The sequence below is a fragment of the Leucoraja erinacea genome, chromosome 7, assembly GCF_028641065.1.
Source record: "Leucoraja erinacea ecotype New England chromosome 7, Leri_hhj_1, whole genome shotgun sequence".
NCBI lineage: Eukaryota > Metazoa > Chordata > Chondrichthyes > Rajiformes > Rajidae > Leucoraja > Leucoraja erinaceus.
Genome location: NC_073383.1, coordinates 57458730 through 57478888, shown reverse-complemented (window position 1 = coordinate 57478888; position 20159 = coordinate 57458730).

Here is a 20159-nt window from a genome sequence, read left to right as displayed (position 1 = left end):
GAAGCCATGTCCTCTTGTTTGAATCTTCCCTATTCTCAAAGGGAAAAGCTGATCCACATCAACTCTGTCTATCCCTCTCATCATTTTAAAGACCTCTATCAAGTCTCCCCTCAACCTTCTGCGCTCCAGAGAATAAAGACCTAACTTATTCAACCTTTCTCTGTAACTTAGTTGTTGAAACCCAGGCAACATTCTAGTAAATCTCCTCTGTACTCTCTGTATTTTGTTGACATCCTTCCTATAATTGGGCGGCCAAAATTGTACACCATACTCCAGATTTGGTCTCACCAATGCCTTGTACAATTTTAACATTACATCCCAGCTTCTATACATAGCATAGAGGAATCCTCTTCTATGCATGGAATTGAATACAACAGGAATAGAGCATTTTCTAACAGTGAGTACGTGTATGAAGGTGTGACACAAAAGCGATTGGATTCATTTGTGAAGAGAATTAAATACTTCTACAGTTGAGACTCTAACAGTTCATCCCCCCCTGTTTATATTGAAATGGGCAATTGCTTCATGACTTAAAAATAAACTCACTTGAATTTCCATGAGGGTTTTCTAAATGCTGATTGAGAGTAAGCTGCAATGGGTTTAAACGATAGCCATTGCTCCCCCTGGCTATCCACTGCAGCCAATATGAGCAATGCAATGTGATGTCCCAGGAAGAGATTACCAGGCAGACAGAGGAAGAGTCTCAAAGCTGTTCATAAAACCTCTGAAAATAATGCAAAATCCTGACTGACCTGGGCATCTCTGCACACAGATTGTTCAAAGTGCAGGAGCATTCAACCTAGCACTCAGAATGCATTGGGAGCATGCAGAGATCAGCATAAATGGTAGAAGAATCTTAACCAAGCTACCCACACTATCAGACATCTCCTGATGTGATCTTCTGAGGAAGGTGCATTTTGTGCAGGGGAAAAATGCTTTTAACAATAGGCCATTCGTCAGGAATTGCAGAGATGATATAGCAAGCCATTTAGGTAATCTGTACAGGAATTCATACAAGAATATTTGAGAATCATTCATTGTAGGTTAGCCTGGAAATAAGAAAATGGGAGTTAATAATGTAGCATTTTGGCAATCCTAGCTGCTTATGATGATACTTTTCTGGCTCCAAAGGTTGGAGTATGGTGAAAGTCACATGTTTTGCATTGGGACTTTTTTTAGGCTCCTTCAGAAATCGCTCTCTGTTAGGAAATCCTTTCCACATAGCCCCATTCTTCATAGCTCGTGAAGTATGTCTAATAACTCGTATATTGCACCGAGTATGGCTTTTCCCATTTGTACTTGACACCTTAAATATAACCAGGCCCATTGAGTGCAGAAACATTAAATACCCTTTGATCGAAATAATCTTGATTGTATTTAGTGCCTATCCTTTTCTGTGACAGTATTGTCATGTTGCCATGTAGTTTTATGCTTTGTTTAGTAGTTTTCAATCATTCAATGGGTACATTTTATTTTGTTTTGGACTTTTCTCAACAGCTCAGCTGCTGAGTACCACATTTATTGTCCCGATTTAGCAAGTTTCTGAGACTTTAAAACCATCAGGCACTGTGGTTAATGCAGATTACTTGTGCAGCGTCTTTCTGTACCCATGAGAGTAGCAATTCGTCAGTGACAATTCAAAGTTTCCAGACAATTTTCCACAATATGTGCTCATCCACTTTTTAAAAAGGACATGATACATTAATGCAGTAATCTTTGCAATTTAATCGTATGTTTAAATCTCCAGTCTGTTTTATTACTGGAAATTGTCTGCGTGTTTTTGTAAAGTTTTATATAATTTAAGCTAGTTTGTGGGATAGCTGTTTCATGTCAGTCAGCAATTTGAAACTGATTTCTTTATCAAGTTTGCACTATATTATACAAATGCAAGGCATCAGTGCAAAATGTAGTGACTAAGACAGCTGAGGGTTTAATTCCGGTTTGCCTCAAGTGGGTGTACTGGAACATGTTCAAGACTACCTCATCCAGCCCAACTGAGTCAGTCATCAGTCATCCTGATTTTCCTGAGATACCTCAATTATCACTGGTTTTATCAATGTAGATGGTTTATGCATGCAACCTATAATGTAGCTACCTCAATACCACTAACCACGCCCACTCATCTCAGTATAACTGTGATATCTTCCCCTTGCTCCTCCCTTGGTTCCAGTATGCCTGAGGACTGCATGCAGTCAGTACTGGGACGTGTTCAACATGGCCTGTAATAAAGACTCAGTAATGATTACAGTGTGTCAGACTGGACTCCTTTACATGGTGTCAGTAAGTTAAACGCGCGCCTCCTGTTTATCGGGTTTTATTTGCTCCTAGTTTACTAGTGTTTAATTCCCTATTTACCATGGCATTCTCGTGCCGCAAGCCCTCTCCCCTTGTCTTTGACGCTGACATTGCGGAGCAATGGGCCACTTTCGTGATGGACTATAATCACTTCATCAACATCGTTCACTGAAACGACCCTGATGCGGTCAAAGCCTCACTCCTGCTGAACCTTGCCGGTACCGATGCTATGAAACGTGCTCAGGCTTTCACTTACAATCCAGCGGTCCTGGATGACAACGACCAGGTCGTCGAACCAGCGGAATCTGCCAAAGACCCGGTATGTCTCTTACGCAAGTTTGCGGAGATTTGTGACTTGCCCTCCAACCGTATATTGGAGCGGGCTAGATTCTTTACAAGGAAACAGCAGCCTGATGAACCTGTTGAATGTTTTATCGCTGACCTGCGCTACCTTGCTCAGCAGTGCCATTTCGAAAACATGCGTGATCAGCTCACCAGAGATATTTTGGTCACCGGCATGCTGGACCAGAAGCTACGAGTGGAGCTGCTGCGCAGACCGGATCTCACCCTGTCTGAGGCTATGCATGCATGCCGTATAGCTGAGGTGGTTGAACCGCCACATGGGCAGAGGGGATCTGATAATCGGACTGTTAATCTAACTCGTGTTGCTATGCCCCTTCGCAAGCAAGACAACGTTCGCCCTGCGCTACGGCTGACTTTTGCCGCTCGGGTCCCGCTTGTCAAGAAGTGCCCCAACTGCAGTTAAGTCCACTCTATGCAGTCGCAATGCCCAGCATTTGGGAAAGCTTGTAATTTCTGTAAGAAGATGAACCATTTTTCAGCTGCCTGTCGCTACCGTGGGAACGTTCCTCCAGTTCCCAGGCAAGTTTTAAACAACCTTCAACGAGTTGATAACGAATTCGCTTCACAGTCTTCTGTCAACACTGCCATCGACTCTGAGCCCAGTATTTCCATGGGAGATGCCAGTGTTTACACTCTCCTTCATAATCAATCTCGCCTCCCCGATCCTTCTGTGCTTGTCACTGTCAACAACAAGTCCTTCACTGCTAAGCTGGACACGGTGGCACTGAATGTTATGTCACTCTGTTGAGGAAGATCAGAAATAATGAGGTGTTAACTGGATTTCTCAGGCTGCGTGCTCCTTTGGGGACCGTACTGTAAAACGAAGGGGGGGGGGGGGGGGGGGGGGGGGGGGGCTGACCATCCACTGTGCTGAAGAACCCGTGACCTGCCTTTTTCAACCTTGACTGTGACTGGGTACTCTGTTGAGCAATCAGCCCCTTGTATCTCAAGATGGTGTCCTTTGACAACTGTCCACGAAGTGCGGGTGATGCTGGATCCATTCTCCGAGTACCCTGACCTATTCGACGATGAACTGGGTAAGCTGCCCTTTGTATACAAGATCGCAACTGACCCGTCGGTTGTACCAGTGATCCGTGCTCCACACAGGGTGTTGTTTGTCATGAAGGGCAAGGTCGAAGCCATACTGAAGAACATGGTTGACATGGGAGTGCTTGCAGCTGTCAGCGAACCCACCGAGTGGGTCTCCACCATGGTCGCCACCATGAAGAAGGGTAAGAGCGAGATACGGGTGTGCATCAACCCCAAAGACTTAAATCTGGCAATAAGACGTCCTCATTACCCTATGAGGACTGTAGAAGATGTTGCTGCCCAGGTTGGTCAGGCCACAGTGTTCTCTGTCCTTGATGCCAGGAGCTAATTCTGGGAAATACCTCTAGACAAACACTCCTCAGACTTGACCACTTTTGGCACTCCCTTCGGAAGATTCAAATTTTTGCAGATGCCGTTCGGCATCAACTCTGCCAGCGAAGTGTTTCAACGCTCCATGGAGCAACTGTTTGCCAGCCTGCCATGTGCCATTATCGTGGATGACATTCTGGTTCATGGGAAAGATGTTGCTGAGCACGACCACAACCTCCGACGGATTCTAGACCGCGCTCGCCAGATCAACTTAAAACTCAACCCGTCAAAGTACAAGTTCCGTGTAGCTGAAGTACCCTATCTTGGCCACATCTTCACAGCCCACGGGCTGAAACCTGATCCGCAGAAGACCAACGCTATCACCGAGCTGCCTGCCCCGACCGACGTGACCAGCCTGCAGCGTTTCCTGGGCATGGTTAACTACTTGGGGAAGTTCATCCCCGACCTCAGCGAGCTGAGCGCACCCCTGAGGCAACTGACGAAAAAAGACATTGCCTGGTCCTGGTTTCCCCAACACCAGCAAGCTTTCGACCTTCTCAAAACAAAGCTGATTAGCACACCGACTCTCAAGTTTTTCGATCTGCAACGTCCCATTGTAGTTACGTGTGATGCCTCCCGCTTCGGACTCGGCGCTGCCTGCCTGCAACTCCATGATGACGGCTCGCTGCAGCCCATTTCTTATGCCTCGTGCACCATGATAGACACTGAGCAGCGCTATGCACAAATTGAGAAGGAGCTTCTTGCGGTTGTATTCGCTTGCTCCAAGTTCAAGGACTTTCTTTTCGGTACCAGGTTCACCATCGAGACGGATCATCAACCCTTGGTGACCATCCTCAATGAGCCTATCCATATCGCTCCAGCTAGACTCCAGCGCATGATGTAACAGCTCCAGCGGTTCGACTTTCTGATCGTGTACAAGAGGGGCACCGAGATGCATGTGGCCGACGCTCAGCTCAGTATAACTGTGATATCTTCCCCTTACTCCTCCCTTGGTTCCAGTATGCCTGAGGACTGCATGCAGTCAGTACTGGGACCTGTTCAACATGGTCTGTATTAAAGACTCAGTAAAGATTACAGTGTGTCAGACTGGACTCCTTTACCGAGTATGGCTTTTCCCATTTGTACTTGACACCTTAAATATAACCAGGCCCATTGAGTGCAGAAACATTAAATAACCTTTGATCGAAATGATCTTGATTGTATTCAGTGCCTATCTTTTTCTATGACAGTATTGTCATGTTGCCATGTAGTTTTATGTTTTGTTTAGTAGTTTTCAATCATTCAATGGGTACATTTTATTTTGTTCTGGACTTTTCTCAACAGCTCAGCTGCTGAGTATCACATTTATTGTCCTGATTTAGCAAGTTTCTGAGACTTTAAAAACATCAGGCACTGTGGTTAATGCAGATTACTTGTGCAGCGTCTTTCTGTACCCATGAGAGTAGCAATTCGTCAGTGACAATTCAAAGTTTCCAGACAATTTTCCACAATATGTGCTCATCCTATTTTAAAAAAATAAATGATACATTAATGCAGTAATTTTTGCAATTTAATCGCATGTTTAAATCTCCAGTCTGTTTTATTACTGGAAATTGTCTGCGTGTTTTTGTAAAGTTTTATGTGATTTAAGCTAGTTTGTGGGATAGCTGTTTCATGTCAGTTAGCAATTTGAAACCGATTTCTTTATCAAGTATGCACTATATTATACAAATGCAAGGCATCAGTGCAAAATGTAGTGACTAAGACAGCTGAGGGTTTACTTCCGGTTTGCCTCAAGTGGGTGTACTGGAACATGTTCAAGACTACCTCATCCAGCCCAACTGAGTCAGTCATCAGTCATCCTGATTTTCCTGAGATACCTCAGTCATCACTGGTTTTATCAAGAAATGTGTTGACAACATTATTCCACAAACAAACCGAGGATTACCCTAACTAGAAACCGTGCATGAATTGAAAGATTCACTCCCTTCTAAAGTACAGATCTGAGGCTGTCAAGAAGATTAACTCCTCAGTGTCTATGAAAGTGGTTTCATCTCTGCAAAGCTTTCAAGGATGCCAAGAGAGAATTCCAAAACAAGCTAAGGGCTCAATTTGATCAAATGGATGCCATGTGATTGAGGTATCTTCAGGACAGTCTAAGCTCCTTGCAATTTACATCATTACCAAATGGCCAGTTGCTGGGGAGGGGGTGGGTTGGGTGGGATGGAGGCGGGTTGGGTGGGAATTGGATGAGTGAACTATAGAATTTTGGAGGGAGTGGTCTCTGAAGATAGTGAAAAGGGGGTGGGTATGGTGGGATCATGTTGAAATCTTGTTTGTCCTCAGCCCGAGGTCAGCATTATGGAATTAAGATCATAATGCCTGTGATACCCAACCAAAGGATAATTGCATAAAAAGATCAGTGTGTAGTGCGTGGGTCTCAGAATGAGGCAAGTAGTCCGCAGTTTGAGAAGCACTATACTTTATTTTCTCCCGGTTCATCCTGGTCGAGGGCTCCCACCAGGTAATAGAAGCGGGTGGCATCGACCGTGATGCCCCGCAGGTTGAACTGGGCCTCCGCCTGCTGGAACCAGATGAGCGGCCGTGTGGTCCAGAAGCTGGGCAGTTTTACGGAGACCGCGTCCAGAGACAGGGTCGGGCTGGCGTGTGAGGAGGTAGGGCTTTGTTCTGTCTCCATCATGATGCCAATGGAGCGTCGGGGGTCACCAATGTAGTGCGTGGGTCTCAGAATGAGGCAAGTAGTCCGCAGTTTGAGAAGCACTATACTTTATTTCCTCCCGGTTCAGGGGAAGATGAAACCAGGGGAAGATGGCACCCAAACCCTGCCTTTTATACCCTCCGGCTAAGGACCGCCTCCGGACTGCACCACTCCTGTGCCGAGGGGTTCGGCAGTATAATGGGACGACCCTTAGGAGCCGCCACAAGTGGATGATGAGCAATGCTGTCGCAGGCATCCGTTATATGGAAATAACATTAGGATCAGACAATAACAACATTTAAAAGGCATTTTGACATGTACATGGATAAGAATGGTTTAGAGTAGGGGTCGGCAACCTTGTTCTGCATAGGGGCCAGGACGCATGTCTGTGGGCGGATGGCGGGCCACATCTATCACTTACACATACATCCCACCCCCATCCCGCCCCGGATGGCAGGCATCAAATCACGTGTTCACATAGATCCCGCCCCCTCGAGGACGCCACCCAGAACACTGGCCGCTAGTTACAGGTGCTCACGAACACTGCGTACCTATGGACCATTGCCTGGGCTTTGTCCTGAAGGCGGTAGCTCAAATACTCACACTCACTCATCCCCCGCCTATTGACAACCCGGATCCCGACAGTAAAGACCAGACACAGAGGGTACGCGGCCATGCTGGCGGCTTTGCGGCCGTCAGCGCATGACTCCTTGCGTCAACGGTCTCAGGACTGGGAGCTACCGGAGATGAAGGAAGTCTGTGGGCCAGATGATTGCAGAAAAAATATATATAGGCCTCCAAGCCGGATGATTTTGGGTTACGGGCCGCATTCGGCCCGGGGTCCGTAGGTTGCCGACCCGTGGTTTAGAGGGATATTAGGTTTGGGGATAAGCTCACTGTGGAACATTTTCGTGGGAGCATAAATAAAATCTGGAGAAGGCTATTTGGTTTTTGATTGCCCGTGCCACTACAGGTACCACTTTCTACATGGGCACCACAGAATGCAACCTATCAGATGCATCGCATTCCGGTTTGGCAATTGCTCTGCCAAAGATCGCAAGAAACTGTGGAGGTTTCTGGAGCCAAGGACTATTCACATCCCTTTCATTCCCTCCTCTCCCCCGTCCCATTAGGCAGAAGATATAAAGGCCCAAACTTCTACTACCAGATTCAGCAAAATATTCTTCCTTGCTATAACCAGTCTCTTGAATGGATCTCTCATAAGCTCAGGGTTTAGTCCTGATTCCCCAATGTATCTTGTTGCAGCCCTTGCACTCGTTTTCATCTGCAAATTCTCTGTATCTATAGCATTATATAGCCCAAAATTTTGAGATTTAAAAAATCAAGTTCGCAATTTATTCCATCAGATAAAGCACAAAAAGAAGTTTAATTTGACACCTAATTCACTTTCATATCTTCAGTATTAAAAAAAGTTATGGCCATTTTCATACTCGGAAATTAGCATCTTGTTTCCTATTGCTTTTCCATTGATTTAACACAAAAGCTGTGATCAAGGACCGTCAAAACCCCATAACTTTCTTAAAAATTAAGGGAACTGAAAGACATTTTCAGTTATTATAGATTGAAGCATTCTGAAATAAATATGAAACAATCTTACTTGGATGACCTAAATTTAAAGCATATAATTAGTTACCCAATTGTAGCTAATTATATAATTCAATTACTAGATCTAAACATCTATCCATTTCTTAAGAAAATATTAACATTTTTAAATAGCCTAACAATACAATAATTCACAATATAACATGATTTTTAAATCTCATTGTCATGGATTTATAGGCCAAATGGAAGGAATTTTGTGTTTAATTCCCATAAATTAATGGCCATTTAAATCATCTTGCGAGTGGGATTTTCTGGAATGCGATCATTTGGAAAGTTGCGATTGAGGTGAATTTAAACCCCATATTTGCGGGAAAAATACTACCGTATTCGTATGGGGAAAAAATCACTGTTTCGCAACGTAAAATGTGAATTAAAGGCATCTTAAGGAGCACTTTTATACATAAAATAAACAGCTTTGCTTTACCTGTCCTGTACGTGAAATCCGTCCCCGTTGTCACCGTTGATGGCTTTAGAAGCTGATTTTTAAATTACTCTAGCACTGAAAATGTCGGGTGATTTAAAAAAAAAAAAATACACAGAACGGAACAATTCTTGCACTCCAACAAAATATAATCCAGCAAAAGACATTTTAACTTACACTCAAAGGCGCCCAAATCGCGCGCAAAATATAATCCAGGACAGGTAAGTTTTGTAACATACCTCCATTATATTCTGCACAGTTTATTTTCTGTTGGCACTTGTGGGGCATTGGTAGTGTTGCTGCCTTACAGCGCTTGCAGCGCCAGAGATCCTGGTTCGATCCCGACCACGGGTGCAGTGTGTTTGGAGTTTGTACGTTCTCCCCGTGACCGCGTGGGTTTTCTCCGAGATCTTCGGTTTCCTCCCATACTCCAAAGACGTACAGGTTTGTAGGTTAATTGGCTTTGTGTAGGATAGTGTTTATGTGCACAGACTTGGTGGGACAAAGAGCCTGTTTCTGTATTGTATCTCTAAACTAAACTAAATTAAACACTGCCTACTGCATTTGTGAATGGTTTGACTGGACTCATGTATGATATTATTTGCCTGCATTGTAGGCAAAACAAAGTTTTTCACTGTATTTTACAACGAGAATAAAGAATTACCAGTACCAATACCACTATGCGAAAAGATTATTGTTGATCTTTACCTTAGGCATTTTACTGAATTAACCACAGATATCTTAATTCATTTAGTCTGTGACTAATAATATTTTAGTCATTTTGTAAGCAACATTCACCAGATCACAGTACAAAAGATCAATTTAGAATTAACATCTGGAACTTCCACACAATGCTGATCAATGCTTGGAAACAATTTATAGATAATGCAGTGAAGACAAATGCTTTGAAATAGGTTAAGCAACAATTATAACCACAATGGAGTCAGATGCAATCCTGCAAAACGACTAAACTTGGAGTGTTGCATAAGGTTTTCCACACTCACCAAAAATAGTTTTCATGTGGTCTTCACTCATCACCATTTCCCCACCACCCAATTGCTCACAATTACATATCCTACATTTAAAGCGTCACTGAGGAAACAGGCTCAAAGGGCCCTGTAAAATCCACACTTCCTTAATATTTTGGTTGCAGTATAAAGTGACAAACTTATATTCTCACAAAAATACTTTCTCACTACACAGTCTTCCAACCCATTGCAATTTTATTCTCCAATCTTGTTTCCCTGGCAGAAATATTCCTCACACATACATTTCATATGCAGGTTATTGTTTGAAATCTTGATATTTTAGGCTTTAGTTTATTGATATTAAATGTAATTTCCTTGGCTTGTACTCATGGGCGACAGTTTAGATTTTGATCATGAACTTATACATAGATCTCTTGCAAAAGCAGAAACCAGTTAAATTATATGACTTATATTGATGAACAGACCTTGCACTGAATCATGCGAGTGATAATCTTACCATTATTCAGCAGAGCAGAGTGGAGGCAATCTATTTAAAAAGCAGAAATGTCGACCACTGAAAAGCATTGGTTATCAGCAATCACCTTAGTAAGACCATTCTCTACTGAATCTCAGTTTTCTGACTTTATTTGGAAGAACTAATCTGATCCTGGTGCAGCACTGAATATATTTTCCTTTCCTTGATGTGTTTTCCAATGTGTGACATTTGCTCCAGCCAGCCAACCTCCAAATTAACTGATAAGTTGAAGAAAGTATCAGCTAATGCAACATGAAAATATGATAACCAGAGACTACATATATATTCCGGATAGCCAATAAATATTTCTGCCTAACAGTGGCATTGCAAGAATCGAGACTATATTCTTTGGGCAATATGTAATACGCCTACTTTATAAGATTGCACTCATAAACTTTATGATTACATACTCAGCAGTGGGAAAATATTTTTGTGAGAAAATACGTTTGTCTCTTCATGCTGCAACTTAAGTATTAAGTAAGCATGGAATTTTTTCATCCTAATAAAGCTTAATGTCAGAAATTATGAAGGCAATTTTACTACTTCAGAAAAGCATAGGTTTACGTTTGGTGAGATATAAACATTCAAAATATCTCAAACAATTTTTTTTCACACTTTGAATATGTCCACTGCTGGTATAGTGGAGGTTGGAATGGGATGGGGACACAATAGCTAATGAACAACAGAAAATTGAAATATTTTAATGGTGTTGCAAGCATGAAACTTCGCATCCATTTTAGATTTAATAATGTTAGACTTATCTTCCCATACTTTGGGAAATGTAGCTGTTAATGGGAAACAAGAACAGGGTTGTGCGTGGAAGTCATAAGTTTTAATTTAGCATTGCCCAGAGGAAAAGGAATAAAGATTCCCAATAAAATAGAACATAAAAACGTACCCCTCGAATTGTACCAGCAAAAGCTTTTCCACACCAAAATGATTTCCTTGCATGATTATTTGTCTGATATTGTTTGAGTGAGTTATTGAATTCTACAGCATATTGTTGTATCACTTTACTGAACATAAATCTTCTCACTTCCTGTATTGTGCATTATTTTTTTTAGTCTTTTTGAGGTTTCCTGACGTTATCACATTTAATCCGTTATTGGTAATCATCTTCATTTGTGGTAATTTTACTGAGTGATCTTAATAAAATGGTGATCTTGACAAAATAATTGATCTAAATGCAAACAAAACAACATGCTGGTGGAAAATAGCAGGTTGATTGATATGTGTAGGGAAAGGAATTGTCAACATTTTGTTTTGAGATCTTGCATGAGGATTGAGAGTGGAGTGGGGAGATAGAATCATTGAACTATACAACTGTCTTGGTTGCACTAGGGACATCGGGCTTTTGTTTTGTAGGAAAATGGGCCCCTTGGCCTACCTTGTCCATGCAATCAGGTTGGAATTCTGGAATAGTCCCATTTGCCAGGATTTAACCCATATCATACTAAATCCTTCCTATCCATAAATCTTTCCTAATGTCCTATGAAATTCATAATTCTATGGCTTCTGCGGGCTCATTTTAATTACAGATTAACCATTGGGTGAAAAAGTTGGTATTGAGGACCCTCTTAACTCTCTACCCTCTCACCTTAAGTCTATGCCCTCCAGTTTTAGAACCATGTACCCTGGGTAAAAATACTGAGCACTTACTTTATTCATGTTCCTCTTAACTCAAACTCATAAGTCCAGGTAACACCCTAGTGAAACTCTTCTGCTCCTTTTCTAAATTAATGACATCCTTTCTTTAGCTGGGTGATCAGAATTACACAGTACTCCAATCTGCCTATATGCGAATGGTATGTTAGCTTTCATTGCAAAAGGATTTGAGTATAGGAGCAGGGAGGTTCTACTGCAGTTGTACAGGGTCTTGGTGAGACCACACCTGGAGTATTGCGTACAGTTTTAGTCTCCAAATCTGAGGAAGGACATTATTGCCATAGAGGGAGTGCAGAGACGGTTCACCAGACTGATTCCTGGGATGTCAGGACTGTCTTATGAAGAAAGACTGGATAGACTTGGTTTATACTCTCTAGAATTTAGGAGATTGAGAGGGGATCTTATAGAAACTTACAAAATTCTTAAGGGGTTGGACAGGCTAGATGCAGGAAGATTGTTCCCGATGTTAGGGAAGTCCAGGACAAGGGGTCACAGCTTAAGGATAAGGGGGAAATGCTTTAAAACCGAGATGAGAAGAACTTTTTTCACACAGAGAGTGGTGAATCTCTGGAACTCTCTGCCACAGAGGGTAGTTGAGGCCAGTTCATTGGCTATATTTAAGATGGAGTTAGATGTGGCCCTTGTGGCTAAGGGGATCAGGGGATATGGAGAGAAGGCAGGTACGGGATACTGAGTTGGATGATCAGCCATGATCATATTGAATGGCGGTGCAGGCTCGAAGGGCCGAATGGCCTACTCCTGCACCTAATTTCTATGTTTCTATGTTTCTATATGATCCACACCTCTCCATCTTTGCTCATCTAGGTGCCTATATACAAGCTTTTTAAATGTCAATATAGCATCTGTCTCCAGCATTACACCTGGCAGCTGTTCCAGGCACCCATCACCTTCTGTGCGAAAAGCCTACCCTGCACATCTCCTTTAAACATTAAAGTTATGCCTTCTAGTCTTTGACATTGTTACCCTGGGAAAAAGGTTCTGACCTTATATTTGCATCCCTTAATTTTATATACTTTTATCAGCTCTCAACTTACCCTCCAGTGTTCTAGAGAAAACAATCCAGTTTGTCCAATGTCTCCTTGCTGTTAATATCCTTTAATCCAACAATCCAGTAACTCTCCTCTGCATCCTCCATAAAGACTCCATATCCTTCCTGTATTGGGGCAAACAGAAATGCACGTAATACTCCAAATTCAGCTGAACCAAAGTCCAATATAGCTGCATGAGGACTTCCTGACTTATACTCAATGCCCCGACCAATGAAGGCGAGCTTACCATATGCCTTCTTCACCACTCTTGTGATGCCACTTTCAGGAAGCTGTGGACCTGGATCCCAAGATCCCTATGCATAACTATGCTGCTATGGCCAATAGCTTGAACTGTGTAGGCTGGGATGGAAGTAACTTAAAGAGAAAAGAGGGAGAGTAGTTGCTGAGGTGGCAGGCCAATCTATAATGCAAGTGTAAGTTGGGAAACATTTACCAAAAGGTTTTGAATAGTTTAGACTTTAGAGACACAGCACGGAAACAGGCACTTCGGCCCACGGAGTCCATGCTAACCAGCGATTACCCTGTACACTATAACACTATCCTACACACCAGGCCCAATTCTTTACAACTTACTGAAGCCTATTAACCTACGAGCCTGTACATCTTTGGAAAATGGGTGGAAACCAGAGCACCGGAAGAAAACCCATGTGTTCCAAGGGAGAACGTACCAACTCAGTACAGATGGCACCCATTGTCAGGATCGAACCAGGGTCTCCAGCGCAGTAAGGCAGCAGCTTCTTTTGTTTCATTTTTAATTTAGAGATATAGCGTGGAAGCAGGCTCTTCGGCCCACCAAGTCCACACCGACCAACGATCCCCACGCACTTACACTATCTTACACACACTAGGGACAATTTACATTTGTATACCAAGCCAATTCGCTCCCAAACCTGTACATCTTTGGCGTGTGAGAGGAAACCGAAGATCTCGGCGAAAACCAACACAGGTCATGGGGAGAATGGACAAACTCCGTACAGACAGCACCCGTAGTCAGGATCGAACACGGGTCCCTGGCGCTCCAAGGCAACAACACTGCCATTGATCCACTGTTCCATCCAAGTTTTAGAAAAGGATAAAAGTAGTCAATTGAAGCAGTGGAATTTGGAGTGGAATGTAAGCATATCTGACTTGAATATGTTGGAATCAATACCTGGCAGGCAAAAGGTTAATTAAAGAATGGGACGTCTCCAATGTAGAAATGTTTCATCTGGTGTTTGGGTACATTTCTCAGGTAGAGATGTAGGAAAATTAAAACCAATAAGATAGAGAGTGAAATAAAGAATTCAACTGATCATAGTAGTAAACAAAAATAAAAACAAGGTTAATTACATAATGGTCAGAAGGGTAGTAGAACAATAAATAAAAGAGAGAAAGGGATAAAATTAGCAAGGATAGGCCACAAACATCCAAGGAATCCTAAAAATATTATTTAGTCATGTGAACAGTAAAAGCATGGTAAGAAAAAGGATGGTATGAATCAGAGAGAAATGAAACTAATGATGGAAGCAGAGGACACAGCTGAAGAGTATTTTATATCCTATTTATTATATTTTATATCATTATATTTTGTCATAAGCCTGTAAGTGATAGGAGCAGAATTAGTCCATTCGGTCCATCAAGTCTATTTTGTCATATAATCATGGCTGTGTATGAAAGTACTGCCAATGCTGGTTTAAATCAAAGATAGAAACAAAATGCTGGAGTAAATCAATGGGACAGCCAGCATCTCTGGAGAGAAGGAATGGTCGACATTTCAGGTCGAGAACATGTAATCATGGGTGATCTAACTCTCCCTCCTAACCCCATTCTCGTGCTTTCTTCCCATAACCCCTGACACTCATACTAACCAAGAATCTATCTTCCTCTACTTTAAAAATATCCATTGACTTGGCCTCCGCAGCCTTCTGTGGCAAAGAATTACACCCTCTGACTAAAGAAATTCCTTCTCAACGCCTTCCTAAAGGAACACCCTTTAATTCTGAGGCTCTTACCTCTAGTCCTAGACTCTCCCACTAGGGCAAGCATCCTCTCCACATCCACTCTATCGAAGCCTTTCACTATTCGCTATTTCACTTTCACTATTTTATGTAATATTACATAATATATATATATTATTATATTTTATAGCAGTTTTTTTACCAAAGAAGAAGATGTTGCTTAAATATCAGCAAAGGAAAAAGGCTCTAAGATTTTGAACGTGCTAAATATTTATAAAGAGGAGTATTAATAGGCTAGCTGTAATTAAAGTGGCTTAGTCATCTGGTGTTGGATGCATCATAGAGTCATACAGCAGGGAAACAGGACCTTCTGCCCTATCTAAGCAAGACCTAGTAGTTGCCTGTATTTCACCCATAACTCTCTAAACCGTTTCTATCCATGTACCTGCCCAAGTTTCTTTTAAAAGCGGTTATAGTACCTGCCTCAACTACCTCCTCTTTCCATACCTCATTCCATATACCCACCACCCTCTGAGTGAAAATGTTGGCCCTCAGGTTTTATTAAATCTTGTTCCTCTCACATCAACACCTTAAACATCCTTGATTACTGAGGGAATTAAGTGGAAAGAATTTACTGAGGTTCCAACCAATTTATCCAAGCATCCATTAATTCAGTAGTGGTGCCTGACAAATGGAAACATGCAAATATGCGCCTCTTGTTAAAAAAAAAAAGATTCATGGATAAGCCCAGTAACTACAGACACATCAGTTTAAACTCGGTGGTGAAAACGATATGAACAATAATTAGGGATATTTTAGCGAGTCAAGATGATAGTTGGTTTCCAAACGAGCTTTATTGTGAAAGTGGTGAAAACAACGGTGATCATACAACAGCTAAATACAAATGCTCCTACCACAACGGTGGTCGACAGAATTAATGAAGTTGCCCAGAAAACGAGCTAAAACAAAACCCCTCCCCATGGTCATATGACCGAGGTAGCCAACCGCAGGGTTCGGCTACCCACAGGCACCAGCAGGTGCCGTTACAATATAATCGGCAGTAATTGGGTCAAAAATGAATTGATTAGAGATAGTTGGCAAGATTTATTCAAGGAAACTCATGTTAAACTAACATCAGAATTGTTTTTAATGAACAATAACGAAAAGAGGCAATGAGGGAAATTCAGTTCATGCGTTGTCTACGAACTTCCGAATGGAATTTGATAAGCTATCACATAATAGATTTGTCATAAACATTAATGATCTTTTACATTAGTATAAATTTGTTTTTGACTGCAGAGAAGTGTCCAGTAAAGCTGCCCTGGGATGGTCAGAGTGACTGTGTTTTTAGTTACCTTAATGATTTGGACTTGGCACACATTTTAATTTTTAATTAAAATATGGAGAAATCTCAACATTTGAAGGTATAGGGAATTATGAAGAGGAAAATAATAGATGTAGAAGTAGATAGGCTTGTTGAATGGCTGTGTGGGTGTCAGTTGAAATTTAATGATGAAAAACATGAAGACTTTCTTAGTAGTAAGAAGTATGCGAAAAGGCAACGTAAACTGAAGGGCAAAGTTCTAAAAACTGTGCAGAGTTCTGAGGATATAGGTACAAAATTCATTGAATGCGGCAGGGCCACATAATAAGGATGTTAGATCCTGTGCTTTATAAACTATGACAAAGCATGCAAGAACAAGGAGGTCATCGTGAATCTTTCTAAAACATTGGTTTGCCCACTTTGAGTATTCTGGGCATGGCTTTGGAGGCAGACAGAGGGGACATACTAACATGATTCTAGGAATAAGGTACTATTTATGTGGGTAATCTGGGAAATATGGAGTATTTGTGTTTGGAACTGAAAAAGATTACAAGAAGCTAGAAGGTTATGAAGTCAACAGTCCACTGGTGGAAGGGCAACATTGACAGGACATTGAATGAAAGTAAACAACAAACCAGAGTGCAGGAGGAACTCAGCAGGTCAGGACTGAGCTCCTCCAGCATTTTGTTTTTGTTCAAAATCTCAGCATCTGTAGTTTATGCGACTCCATAGAATGAAAGTTATTGGCTCAAGAACCAAAGTTAACCTGTAGACATATGTTTTTCTCATGGTGAGCAATTAAGGCCTGGGATGTTTAGCCTGGATCAGTAGTGAAGGCAGATTCAAATGTAGCTTTTAAAAGGGAGTTGAGTAAGTACTTCAATGATTGTTCTCACACAGAGTCTGGATGAATTCAATGGGCTGTAAGGTATTATTTTTTGTGATAATTAGTTGTAGCTGTGCAGCAACATGCTGTCAAGTTGTGGTATTCCCAGTCTGCAGTGGCATCAATGCATTGTTTAGTCACTCCAAACTTGTATCCATCAAACAAACTTTTTTTGGTGTCTATCTGAAATGGTACCTGTTCCTCCAATATAAGATGCCCTCCTCTAACATGACCTTGGATGACCTGGGGTGTTTTGTGTTGATCAGTATTGCCTCTAGGTGTGGATTGTATCCCTTTTGTATTTACTAATGAAAGGATTTTTGCACCACTACTGTAGTTATATGACTGTCTTTCTTTGGTGGTCTCCGCTTTGACCTCCAAAATCTTTTTTGAATTTCCAATCATGGCAACCACCGTCTTGTTGGCAGAAGAGATCTAGTTCATCTACACATCAGTATCCACACAAAGACTGCTTGTCATTTCTTGGTTTTATGAAAGGTGTGGGTGCTTTATTAGGAATCTGAAGTGATGATTTATCTTTCTTTAGTAGTTAATTGGTAACCTTGACACTGTTCTCTGCCCTTGAGAGAGTTAGATATAGGTCTTAGGGCTAATGGGATCAAGGAATATGGGGAGAAAGCAGGAACAAGGTACTGATTTTGGATGATCAGCCATGATAGTACTGAATGGCAGTGCTGGATTTGGCCGAATAGCAACTATCCTGCAACTATTTTCTATGTTTCAATAGAAAATTAGGAAATATTGTTTTGTGATCATTGTTGTATCAATGTAAACCTCACAAAGTTGTGTGTTGTGCCCATTATGTGATCAGCAACTCTGGAATGCCATACCTGGCAACATTTCATTTGGGTTTGTAAATCACTGTAGATGGAATTATTCACTATTAGATGGAAGGTTGTTTTCTAGAAAAAGTCTGCCTCCCAGAAATGTGAAGCTATCATCAAAAATATTTTCTTAACCAAGTGCAATGCAACCTAAGATGGAAGATTCCTTAATTTTAACTGCAGTTTTAACAGTTCCACTTTCAAATGCTCATTCTGCTTATTACTTCTTTACTTTAACTCTGCCATTTCCATTAGCCTCCTTCTTGATTCCCACATTTCTTGTTTCCCATGACAATAGCTTCACATTTCTGGGAAGACATCAGAACTATCATTGGTTACCCGAGTAGTAGCATTTTAGACAATAAACGCAGGAGTAGACCATTCAGCCCTTCGAGCCAGCACCTCCATTCAATGTGATCATGGCTGATCATGCCCAATCAGTATCCCATTCCTGCCTTCTACCCATATACCCCGAGACTGCTATCTTTAAGAGCCCTATCCAGCTCCCTCTTGAAAGTATCCAGAAAACTGGCCTCCAACACCCTCTGAGGCAGCAAATTCCACAGATTCACAACTCTCTGTGAGAAAACGTATATGTGGATATGTTTTTCTTCCCCAATCCACAACAAACCCACATTTTCCCATAAGCAAGACAGTTATTCATCACCCATGTGTTGCTCACAATTTTTGCTTTGTTATTCTTTCTATTTTGCCTATTCTCTCATGCTTCACAGCATGTACACCAAACTCTGTGGTGTCAGGGATGATGCCAGGTTTGGTAGCAACCACTCCATCACCGACAATAGAGCAAATTCACATTTTATGTACATTAACAGGAAAGTCCATGATCATATGGGGGCACTGACCCTCTTCATTAGGGCACAAGTGCAGTGATGCCAGCAATCTTAGGGTTTCCCTGCAGCTCTGTCCTGGTCACAAGTGAGGAGGCATGGCATTCTCAGGCTTCTCCCTGCACTTCCCCCTTGCCTCAAGAGGAGGTATTGGTTATCTCAGGTTTATCCTGGCAGTTTAGCCTTGGGGCTTTAAGAAGCAGCACTGGCAGTATCAGCTTATTGTAGCAGCTCAGCCTTTGTCTGTGTGTTGTCTGTTGCAGCCCCTTGTTGTCCATGGGCAGATAACAACACTGGCATTTCAGATTAGCCCCAGCCACAAAGTAGAGATGCTGGCTGTCTAGTGCTTCTTCCCAGTAATGACCTCACAATGGCATTGGTGGTTACAGGTTTGTCCCAGCAACTCAGTCTTCCTCAATCCTGCACAAGCCAAGCACAGCTAGCCAAATACTTTCCTGCTCTCCTCCCTTTTCTTCTTCTTCTATGTAGTGTTTTTTGGCGGTTGGCAAACAACTTTTTTTGGTGCATTACCGCCACCAACTGGCATGGAGTGTGGATCAAACAGCACCATTACATATACTAATAACCTATATCCTTCTGAACAAATTGGTTACCCTAAGAAAAAGCAACAGGATTTGATAGCACTTATATGAACTCCCTTGCAAAATATCTACCAAATCAAATTGTACTCTTTCTTTTCTGAACTGCTCACTCATCCATCCTCTCTCCTCCTCATACCTCTCACAATGTACAATGACATGCTCTATTGTCTCTTCTTGCCCACAGTATTCACATCTGCCTGTATTATGCTTGCCTATTATAAAATTAGTACTGTTCAGACCAGTGTGTCCAAATCTAATTCTTGAAATTACTGTCTCCTCTTTTCTGTTTTTTCCTGCACATCTCATTTCTCCCACTTTCCTCTGGACTCTGTAGAACCACCATCCTTTCCGCTCTTTCTCCCATTGCTTTTGCCATCTTTCCTTCAGTCTTTGCTTAATAATGTCTTTGATATCAGTTTTACCTATGTTAATACTTAAATCAATCTTACTTCTTTTTGTTACCTCTTTTGCTACCTTATCTGCCATTTCATTTCCTCTAATGCCAATGTGTGCTGGTACCCATAAAAATATGACTGTAAGCCCCATCATTTGAATTCTGAATAGTGGTTGTTGTATTTCAATCAAAATGTCTGGTCTACTATCTGAATGGCTGTGCTGTAAACTCTTTATTGCTAAACTTGAATCTGAACAAATAACTGTCCTTAAAGGCCTTGTATCCTCAACACACTGTACCAC